This window comes from Gossypium hirsutum, chromosome A06 (genome assembly GCF_007990345.1).
Source record: "Gossypium hirsutum isolate 1008001.06 chromosome A06, Gossypium_hirsutum_v2.1, whole genome shotgun sequence".
Taxonomy (NCBI): domain Eukaryota; kingdom Viridiplantae; phylum Streptophyta; class Magnoliopsida; order Malvales; family Malvaceae; genus Gossypium; species Gossypium hirsutum.
In genome coordinates, this window is record NC_053429.1 from 103,579,937 (window position 1) to 103,591,597 (window position 11,661).

Consider the following 11,661-nt stretch of genomic DNA (forward strand, 5'->3'; position numbering starts at 1 on the left):
AGTACTTCACATCGTGAAGAAACTTTCTCCTTTGTTGATAAGTTTTATCAATTGGCATCAAACCACAAGCTAAATAGTTAGCAATATTAGAAAACCAAGGGGTATTGTGGACATGACTTACCTTCAATATGTGTTCATCTGAAAACGTCTCCTGAATTGGTATAATAGGAGAATTCCCTTCTTGGGGCTCCAATCTGGACAAGTGATCTGCTACTTGGTTTTCTACCCCCTTTCGATCTTGAATTTCTAGATCGAACTCTTGAAGTAGAAGTACCCATCAGATCAGTCTCGGCTTAGCGTCTTTCTTGGTAAGCAAATACTTAATTATCGAGTGGTCTGTATAGATAGTTACTTTGGTACCTACAAGATAAGATCGAAACTTGTCAAAAGCAAATACAATAGCAAGTAACTCTTTTTTTGTTACCGTATAGTTCAGTTGAGCTCTTGTAAGAGTCCGGCTTGCATAGTAGATGGGATGAAAAACTTTGTTCCTTCACTGGCCCATGACAGCTCCTATCGTGAAGTCGCTTGCATCACACATTAATTCAAATGGTAAATCCGAGTCTGGTGTGAGGATTATGGGTGCCGTAACTAATCGACTCTCCAAATCCTTGAAAGCTCTTAAGCATTCATCATCGAACTTGAACGTCATGCCCTTCTCCAATTATTTGCATAAGGGTTCAACAATTTTGGAGAAATCCTTGATAAATCTTTGATAGAAACCAGCGTGGCCCAAAAAGGTCCTAACACCCTTTACAAATGTTAGAGGTGGGAGCTTCTCAATAACATCTACCTTTGTTGTGTCTACCTCTATTCCATGCCTCGTTATCCGATGCCCTAGAACAATTCATTCTCGTACCATGAAATGACACATCTCCCAATTAAGTACAAGGTTCATTTCTTCGTATCATTTTAGTACCCTAGCTAGATTGGCTAAGAAATCATCGTAAGTATCTTCGAATATTGAGAAGTCCTCCATATAGACTTCTAAGTACTTCTCAACCATGTCAATAAAAGTAGACATCATACATCTTTGAAATGTAGCAGGTGCATTACATAAACCAAATGGCATGCATTTAAATGCAAATGTACCATATGGGCAAGTGAATGTTGTCTTGTGTTGATCTTCCGATGCTACTGTAATCTGATTATACCCCGAGTATCCATCGAGAAAATAGTAATAGTCTCGCCCCGCGAGTCTGTCCAGCATTTGGTCCAAGAATGGCAAAGGAAAGTGATCTTTCCTAGTTGCCTTGTTCAGCTTCCGGTAATCGATGCAAATCTTCCATCCCGTAACTGTTCTAGTTGGTATCAACTTGTTATTCTCGTTCACTATAACTATGATACCTCCCTTCTTTGGCATGCACTGGACTGGACTTACCCACGAACTGTCTGAGATGGGATAAATGATACTCGCATCTAACCACTTGATAATCTCTTTTTTCACTACGTCCTTCATGATGGGGTTCAGTCTTCATTGTCCCTCAATAGTCCCTTTTTTCCATCTTCTAGGATAATCTTGTGCATGCATACAGATGGATTAATACCGCAGATATCGGCAATGGTCCATCGATAGCCTTCTTGAATTGTTTCAACACCAAGATGAGTTTCTCTTCTTACTCAATAGTTAATTCTACTGAAACAATCACAGGTAGAGTAGAAGAGTCACCTAAATAAACATATTTCAAATGTAAGGGAAGTACCTTTAGTTCTAATTTAGGTGGCTCCTCAATTGACGCTTTTGGTTGGGCATAATCCCTTTTCTCTAACTCCAAAAATTCAAAGTAGGATTGCGGATTAAATCCCCTTTGATTAGCTTCTAACAAATCTAAGTATTCATCCTCCTCTTCATCATTTGGAGGATCTGATGTCAAAATTCATTTCAATGGATCCTCAACATAGTTGAGCTCCTTTTCTCCTAATAAATCCTCCAAATCGGATACTGCAGAAAAATCATCAATTATGTCAGGAAATCGCATAGACTTAAAAATGTTAAATGTTACCTGATCATCCTGAACATGCATAGTAAGCTCGCCCTTCTGCACATTAATAAGGGTCATTCCGGTTGCTAAGAACGGTCTTCCTCAGATAATCGGCACTTCTTTGTCTACTTCAAAGTCTAGGATAACAAAATCAGCAGGGAAGATAAATTTGTCTACTCGTACCAATACATCCTTGATTTTTCCTTCTGGGTGTGCTAAAGATCGATCTGCTAGTTGCAGTGTAACCGTAGTAGGTCTAACTTCACCTATCCCCAACTTTCTAAATATTGACATAAGCATCAAGTTTATACTCATACCAATACATTGGCATTTGTTCAAGTGCTTCAACCAACGGGATGTTGATGTGAAGTTGCTTGAGTACGGCTAGGAACTTCTGGAATTAAATTTCCTGCTTCTGCTTCTGAAGTCTTTGAGGGTAGGGTGGTGGAGGTTTCTTTACTGGAACTGGTTGATTCGTTTTCTATGGTAATTTTGCATATAATACAGTGGTTAGTTGATCAGAATTAGCTTGTTTTGGAATTACCTCGTTAGGTTTTGTAGATTCTGGTTCTTGTGAAACTAGAATTTCAACACTCGGTTGAACTTCCTCTGAGTCTTGAGCATCAGCTAGCTCCTTTTCAGCTTCGATAGTGTTAGGCTCTACTATCTTTCTGCTCCTCAATGTTAATGCTTTGCAATGTTCCTTCCTCAAATTTCTTGGATTCTCCGTATCACTAGGTAAAATACCTTATGGTTGGTTCGTAAGTCCAATTGCAAGCTGGCCCATTTGGTTTTCCAAATTCTTCAATGTACCTGCTTGGCTTTGAATAAGGTATCATTGTTCGCCATGTATGCCTTCAGTAGATTCTCCAAGCTATTGGATGGTTCAGCTTGAACTGGGTTCTAAACTTGTTAGGAAAAACTAGGCGGCTGAGTCGGTCTAGATTGGGCGTAGTTGTTACTGGTTCCAGCCCCTTGGTTACTTCAGGAAAAATTTGGGTGGTTTCACCACAATGGGTTATAGACGTTGGATTGTAGTCCTTGCCTTCCTTGATTTTGGTTCTGGTTACCCATGTAATATACAGATTTGGGGTTCGATGGACATTCTTCGAAAAAATGACCTTCCCCACCATAAACACATGCTATACTCTCAAATTGCTGAGGTGGTTGGGCTACAAAACTATTAGGCCCATTAGTGGTAAGATTCTTAAGCATTGAGGATATTGAAGATACTTGAGATGCGAGTGAAGTGAGAGCGTCCACTTCATGTATTCCAGCGACTCGTCTTCCTGACAGGCTCAATTGGTTGGCCATTGATAATTGTTACTGGTAATACTCTCGATGATTTTGTAAGCCTCATTGTAAGACGTAGAAAGAAGAGCACCATTAGCAAAAGCGTCCACTACCATCCTCCTGTGAGCATTGAGACCATTATAAAATGTCTCAAGTTGGATGCAATGTGAGATTCCGTGATGAGGGCATTTCTATAATAGTTCTTTGTATTGTTCCCATGCCTCATACAAGGACTCATCATCCATTTGTTGGAAGGCAGTGATCTCGTTCCTCAACTTAGCATTCTTGCTAGGCGAGAAATACTTCATGAGAAATCTTTCGGCTAACTTATGCCATTTAGAAATTGAGTTTGGTGGCAATAAATTCAACCAGGCTCGAGCTCTGTCCTTTAGCGAATATGGGAACAGCTTCAATCGTAATGCATCTTCGGGTACTCCAACTAATTTGAAAGAATCGCTCACCTCCGTAGATAGTCTTAGGTGAATATGAGGATCTTCAGTAGGCATTCCACTAAATTGGCCCATAGTCTAAAGCATCTGAAACATGACTGGCTTCAGCTCGAATTATTGTGCCTCGATTTCGGGCCTCCTAATGCCAAGATTAAGATCGTTAAATACTGGCACAACATATTGTCTTAAGGCTCTATCCCTATCGTCAACAATAAGGATAGGATTTTGAGCAGGGTTTGCTTCATTTCCTTGGATCGGATTTTCAAAATTCATTTCTTCGATCTTTCTCTGGTTCACTTTACTTTTTCGCTGTCGAAATGTTCGTTCTATCTCCAGGTCTACAGGGAGTAAGTCAATAATCTGGTCAATATTCAAAAACACCTGAAATTATCAGAGAAAAATTAATTAAGTTAAAAATTAAACAGAAAAATAAACCAAAATGTAAAACTAACAAATTCAGAAATAATGGCTTTTTAAAACAGTCCCCGACAACGGCACCAAAAACTTGGAACGACGGAAAAAATGTGCAAGTGTACACAATCGCAACAAGTAATAAAGTGACAAGTAATGTCGAGTTATCGTACCCACAGAGACTGTAAAAAGAATTATTTTTGAAATTAATTGTAAAAAACTTTGGTAAGGTAAAAATAATTTGGTTTTAAAATATGGTCAAAAACTATTTAAAAACTATGTAAATAATTAAAATAAAACAACGGAGTTCTAATGCACGATTTCAAATAAGATTTGTTCAAGGTAACATACTTGTGTTGGATTAATTATATTCCTTTAACTTAGAATAATTAAACTCATGTTTACATTGTTACGAATAAATTCACGGCAACTCAGTAATTGGCTAACTTCTAAACATACTCACATACAAAAATCCATTCATCTCTTGACATATCCCTATGTCAATTCAATCGACTAAACAGATTCTAATAAGCAAACATGTTATTGCACATACATACTCATTAAATCGAACTAATCTCTTGCATATCCCTATGTCAATTCAAATGATTAATTAAATCTAATAAGCATATAAAATACTATGTGAGGTGACAAGGCATCCCTGCCTTGGAATAGTTTAATCACAATAATCTTGCAAGTTATGCAAGGCAATAATATCGCCAGATACATTGCTAATTTAACCTTCACCTTCCTTAGAAGAATAAACATGCACTGATTAAGTATTGTGTCAATTAATTATAATTTCAATCCGTTTAAATAATTAATTCATTAGTTATTTAACAATTATATTGCAAAAATAACTTAGGCATGATTTTACTTAACCAAGCAATTTACTGAGGCCTATAACAGCATAACATCATTTTAACAATTCAAGTAGGCAGAATATAATCAACCCAACACAAACTTAATTTTAAGCTCAATTGATTAAAATAACCATTTCAATAGCATAAATATTCATAAACATGTTCTTCAAAACAACAACAAAAATTAAAGAGATAGGGAACAAGAAGCAACTCCGATGTTTCTCCATGGCTTAACTAGTTGCTCCGTTCTTCGTTCTTCGTTGCCCTCGGCTGTCAAGGTGGCTAATAAACACCTAATTGCTACTCCCAAATGGATGATGAGAGCCTCTTTCCCAAGAGAATAAATCGGCACTTGAACAATAAGGGAAATGGGATGGAAAAAGTGAGAGAAAAGTGAGAGAGGAGAAGAGAGAATGAGAGAATGTTGTGGAATGAGGGATGGTTTGAATGATCAGCAAGGGGTGGCTTTTATAGCTGATTGTGGCTGCTAAAAATAGCAAATTCTAGCAGCCGAAGTATGGCCGGCCATCTGCTTGGCAAGAGTTGAGACTTTCAACTTTGCTAAAAATGGCCTAGGGCAAATTTACAAAGCTACAATTAAAAGTGGGGTTTTGAATGCAAATTAGAAGTCTTTCGAGGGCCTTTTTGCAAGCACATTTAATCAGCTAAAATGCTAATTTGAGTCAGCATATGGACGGTTCTAGGCTGCCCAATTAGTGGCTAGTCCGGTTCATTCAATATGGTTCGACCAGTGCGGTTCAACTAGACCCTTTCTCCATAATTAATTAAAAATAATATATTTAAACCAAATTAAATTGGGAATAAATTAAAATTAATTAAATCATGAATTAATACACATTTCTAGACCGTCTTAGGCTGGAAATTCATGTGCCTCGATACTTCAACTTGCATCTCGATTTTGTGCTTTCAGTAGTGTCAGCCGAGCCAATTTTTGCCCTTTGCGTGAATCAGTCGAAAATAGTCAAAATTAATCAAAATTGAGTATAAAATTAACTAAATTCACCATGTTCATATTTTTAACACAATTTAATTATTTTATAATATTTAATAATTTTTCAACAAGAATTTAACTGAATTTGCATGAATTTAAGTAAGAATGGGTATGAAAAAGTATATAAATTTTTGTGTTTCCAAAAGCACATCAATATAAATCACATTACATACAACACAACATCCAATTAACATAATTACATGCTCAATTAAGTTGCACGAACTTACCTCGACACTTGTTCGCGTTAGTAATCTACTAATCCAAAACCTTTTCTTTTCCTCAATCTAACTTCGAATTTGTGTTGTTCGAATCTAGATAAATAGCTTTAATCATCAGTTTCTCATTTTTCAACTCATATGGACTCAATTTACGTCCTAGGTAAAATTACAATTTTGTCCCTAACTTTTCCATAAATTTCATTTTCATCCCTAAGCTCAGAAAATGAAACTTGTGCAAATTACTCCCTATTCTAAACATAACCAAAGCCCCATTAAAAAATTTACAGCACATGTATTCATAAAAATGTATAATTTTTTTATCAAAATTTACAACTTTTCATTTTAGTCCCTAAATCATGTTTTCATCAAAAATCACTTTGTAAAAGTTGTTTATCTATCAACAATCTTTCATTTTCTAGCATAAATTTCTAATTTTTAGCATATACATTCATGACCCATTTTCCATACTTTTATAACTCTTCAAATTGATGCCTCAAATAGATAAATTAGACTATCTCGGATTCAAAAATATCAAAATTACTAAAAATAGGACAAGGAAACTTACCCGATTAGGCCTTGAAAGCTTCTTTTCTCTCTCCTAGGGTTTCCACGTGTTTTTAATTTGAAGATGACATAAAATAAGATGATATCTTTTATCATATTTTTAATTAATTAAGTATTTTGCTATTTCCAATTTAGTCTTTGCCCTTTTTCTATATTTCTATGAATGAGTCATCAAAAAAGTCTACATAATTTTATAAATGGTTTAATTGCCATATAAGGACCTCTAGATTTGAATTCCATAGCTATTTAATCCTTATAGCTACTAGAATTTAACTTTCGTATTTTATGAGATTTAGTCCTTCTCGTAATTAGGCACTTAATCTGTAAAATTTTCGTATCAAAATTTTCACATGTCATTGCTAACATATTATGGACAATGTAATATAATTAAAATATATTTTATTTTTGAGTCAGATTTATGGTCCCGAAACCACTATTCCAATTCCACTGAAAAATGGGCTATTACATAATACGAGACAGTTTGAAAGTAACCTCAGATCGTCAAAAGTTTTATGCTGATTTAAGAAGAAAAGAAATAAAATTTGAGATTGGTGATAAAGTATTCTTGAAAGTGTCACCTTGGAAGAAAGTTCTTCGATTTGGTCGAAAAGGGAAATTGAGTCCAAGATTCGTTGGGTCATATGAAATTATTGAAAGAATTGGACCGGTTGCATATCAGTTAGCATTACCACCAGAGCTTGGTAAGATTCAAAATGTCTTTCATGTATCAATGTAGTGATGGTATCGGTCGGATCATTCACATGTTATTACTCCAACAGAAGTTGAGATTCAGTCCGGTTTGACATATAATGAGGAACCGATCAAAATTTTAGCGCTGGAAATAAAAAGGTAGCCTTGGTAAAAGTTCTTGGAAAAAACATGGAATAGAAGAAGCTACTTGGGAGCCAGAGGATACCATGAGAAAGCAGTATCCGAATCTTTTTACTGGTAAGATTTTCGAGGATGAAAATCCTTAAGGGGGAGAGTTACAACAGCCCAATTTCAGTGAAATTGGAATAGTGGTTTCGTAATCACAAATCTGAGCCAAAAAGATAAAATATTTTAATATTATTAAATGATTAGTAATGAGATAGAAAGGTTGCACGAGAATTTTGACAAGAAAATTTTATCAATTATGTGCTTAATTGTAGAAAGGACTAAATTGCATAAAATGTCAAATTTGAATTCTAGTAGCTATATGAGTTAATTAGCTATGGAGTTCAAAACTTGAGGTCTTTATTTGGTAATTAGACCATTGAAGAAAAATATGTAGATATTTTTGGTAAATCATCCATGGAAAAATTAAAAAAGGTTAAGGACTAAATTAGATAGAAAAGTTATTAGTGATAATTAAATTAAATGAAAAAGAAAAACTTTTGTTCATCTTCACCCCCAAATATTTCCATGGAAACCCTAGGAGAGAGAGAGAAGAAACTAATCAAGCTTAAAAAGGTATGAATTCATGTCCCGTTTTTAGTAATTTTTGTATTTTTTATATCAGGGAAGTTTAATTTAACTATTTGGGGGATTAATTTGAATAGATATCAAAGCATAGAAAATTTTCCATGGATGAATATGTTGAAATTTTAAAGTTTATGGTAGAAAATGAAAGGTTGTTGATAGATAAACAACTTTTACAAAGTGAATTTATATGAAAACATGATTTAGGGACTAAATTGAAAATATGGTGAAAACCCATGATAAAATTCCAATTTGTATGGAATTCATGGGCTTCTATTATGGTATATGAAATTCGGCCAGGCTAGAAATGAGGACTAAATTGCAAGAATTTTATTTTTCCGAGCCTAGGGACGAAATTGGAATTTATGAAAAGTATGGGGGCAAAATGATAATTTTGCCTAGGGTGTAAGTTGAGTTTAATATAATATGAAATGTGTTAAATTGATGATTAAATTCAATTATATAGATCCGAAAAGATAGAACAAAGAGTTAGATCGTGGAAAGGAAAAGATTTTGGATTAGTAGATTTCAGTTTCGAACGAATACCAAGGTAAACCCCTCAACAAATTGTCTATAATACCCTGCCAGACCCAAAAAGCTTCGAATCTCAGATACCGACTTAGGTTGCTTCCACTCCAGAACTGCTTCTATTTTTCAAGGATCAACCCTGATTCCCTCAGCAGACACTATGTGACCTAGAAAAGTTGCCTCATGTAGCCAGAATTCAAACTTGCTGAATTTAACATACAGTTTCTTATCTCTCAAATTCTGTAGAACAACCAGAATATGGGTATCATGTTCCTCCTCAGCCTTCGAATACACCAGAATATAATCTATAAACACCAGAACAAATCAATCCAGAAAGGGCTGGAACACTCAGTTCATCAAATCCATAAAAGTTGTTGGTGCATTCGTCAATCCAAATGGCATCATTAAAAACTCGTAATGACCGTAATGATTCCTAAATGATTTCTTGTATAAGTACCCCGATCGGAGATCTATTTTAGAGAAGACCAAAGCTCCTCGAAACTGATCAAATAGATCGTCAATCCTCGGTAGGGGGTACTTGTTCTTAATAGTTAATTTTTTCAGTTATCGACAGTCAATGCACATCCGCATGGTTCCATCCTTTTTCTTCAAGAATAAAACCAGTGTTCCACACGGGGACACAGTCGGGTGGATAAGCCCTCGATCCAGCAACTCTTGAATTTGAGCCTTAAGCTCTACAAGCTCCTTCGGTGCCATTCTATAAGGGGCGATAGACACTAGAGCTGTACTAGGCAAAAGCTCTATCCCAAACTCAACTACACGGTTAAGAGGTAACCCCGGTAACTCTTCAGGGAAAACATCCAGAAAATCCTTAACCGTTCTAATATCCTTAACAAATGTATCCTTAGTCCCAAAAGCACTGACATAGGCTATATATGCCTCGCAACCTTTACGAACCAACTTCTCAACTCTAAGTGCAGAAATCATATTTGAAAGATAATTCCAATGCTCCCTAACCATAATTACCTCATCCCCCTCTTTAGTTCTCAGAATCACTCGCTTTGTAGTACAGTTTAAATTTGCTTGATGCTTAACCAGCCAGATCATTCCCAATATTATGTCGAATTCCCCAAAAGGAAGTTCCATCAAGTCAGCTAAAAAGATTTTTCCTTGAACCTCTAAGGGTACATCTTTAAACAATTTCTTCACTCGCACTGACTGCCATAATGGACTTAACACAGTAAGCTCACTCGTAGTGTTTTCACATACCACACCCAAAGTCTCAGACATAGTGCATGCCATAAGAGATAGTGCATGCCATAAGAGTGCGTAGAACCAACATCAATCAATGCAGTGTAAGGTACACAGTGGATAAAGAACGTAACTGTAATAACATCTGGGGCGTCTCTGTCCTCTCAACAACTTGTAGCATAAACCAGTGCCGACTGCCTCGCCTCAGTATGACCAGCACCTCTACCCAGTGCCCCACGACCACGGCCCATACCATTTCCACCTCTAGCTTGACCACAACCTATCGGTGGCTGCTAAAAACCTCTCTGTAGCTGAATAGTACCCCTACCAGAAACTGGCATCTGATTCGGCCTCCGCGGACAATCCTTAATACGGTGCTCCATAGATTTGCACCTAAAACATGCCCCCATCTGTATCCAGCACTCGCCTTGATGGCATTTCCCACAAATAGTACAAGGCTGTGACCCAAAAGTGGCAACAGGGGCCCCAACTCTAGCTAGCCCATCAACCCTAGCCTTTTTTTTAAACCCCATAGCTAAACCTGAGGGCTCCCAAACCCTCTCGTTTCTCTCATTATCCTTCTCACGATTCTAGCACTCAACGCGTTTCACATCTTCAGTGATCTTTGCCTTCTCTACTAAAATTGCAAAATCTTGCTCCCTCTGTAGAGCTATCAACACTCACAAATTATCCTTGAGGCCGTCCTCAAAATGAACACAGCGCTCATACTCCGTGGCCACCATGCCTCACGCATAGCGGTTCAATCGTAAAAACTTCGTCTCATACTCCAGTACAGACTTATCCCCCTAGGTCAGAGTTAGAAATTCCCTTCTGCGGGCATCCACATAGCCAGCGCCCATATATTTTCCTTGAAATGTATTCTTGAAAAACTCCCAAGTTAATCAATCAGGCTGAGCAACCTCTTTCACAGTAAGCCACCACTCATAGGCTTCATCTCTCAACAACGACACTGTACCTTTTAGTTTCTGCTCGGGGTGCAGTCGAGATCATCCATAATTCTCTCTATGGCCTCTGTCCAATATTCAGCTACATTAGGAGCAACCCTAGCGATACCCCTAAAGATCTCAGCCCCATTAGACCTAAGTCATTCTGTTACTGACCCACGACCCATAGTACCAGTATTAAGCCTAGTGACCCTCTCCAGAATATAGCTTGGGACAGTGCGTCATCCCCAGTTGCACAATCATGCAACTCGGTCTCAGTCACCAGTGAAGTTGGTGCCTCCCTTGCCTCAATGTTAGGCATATGACCCGATGCTAAAGATCCAGCCCGAACACCTTTACGGCCTCCGTCGCGGCCTCTTGTACCCCCTCCACGAGTACCTTTAGTGCTCATAGTTGATTTGTGTATTATTTGTATTAATATTTTATGCATCAGTTTTATAGTTCCAGTGTTTATTAACAGATGTTTTATGAAATACAGCACCAACAATTCAGAGTTGTTTATTTTTCGCAAATCGTAGTCTTACTACAGTTTTAGGTACCCTAATAAAGGTTTCAATATAGTCTATTATCTATGACAATTTCAGTATTTCGGTTAAAATAGTAGTTTTAGAGGACTTACAGAATCAACACTGGAGAACTCGATAGACCACACCTTCCAAAACAACACCTCAAGCTATTTTCCACTATATGAAACAATTCTTTGAAA

General features: G+C 36.9%; 1 non-coding gene across 1 annotated transcript; it reads left to right on the forward strand.

Annotated features, from left to right (window-relative positions):
• The first annotated feature begins 3,446 nt into the window (after positions 1-3,446).
• Positions 3,447-3,553, forward strand: LOC121231393 (small nucleolar RNA R71). Its single transcript, XR_005929451.1, has one exon. It is a non-coding gene; the product is annotated as a small nucleolar RNA R71 (small nucleolar RNA).
• The last annotated feature ends 8,108 nt before the right edge of the window (positions 3,554-11,661 follow it).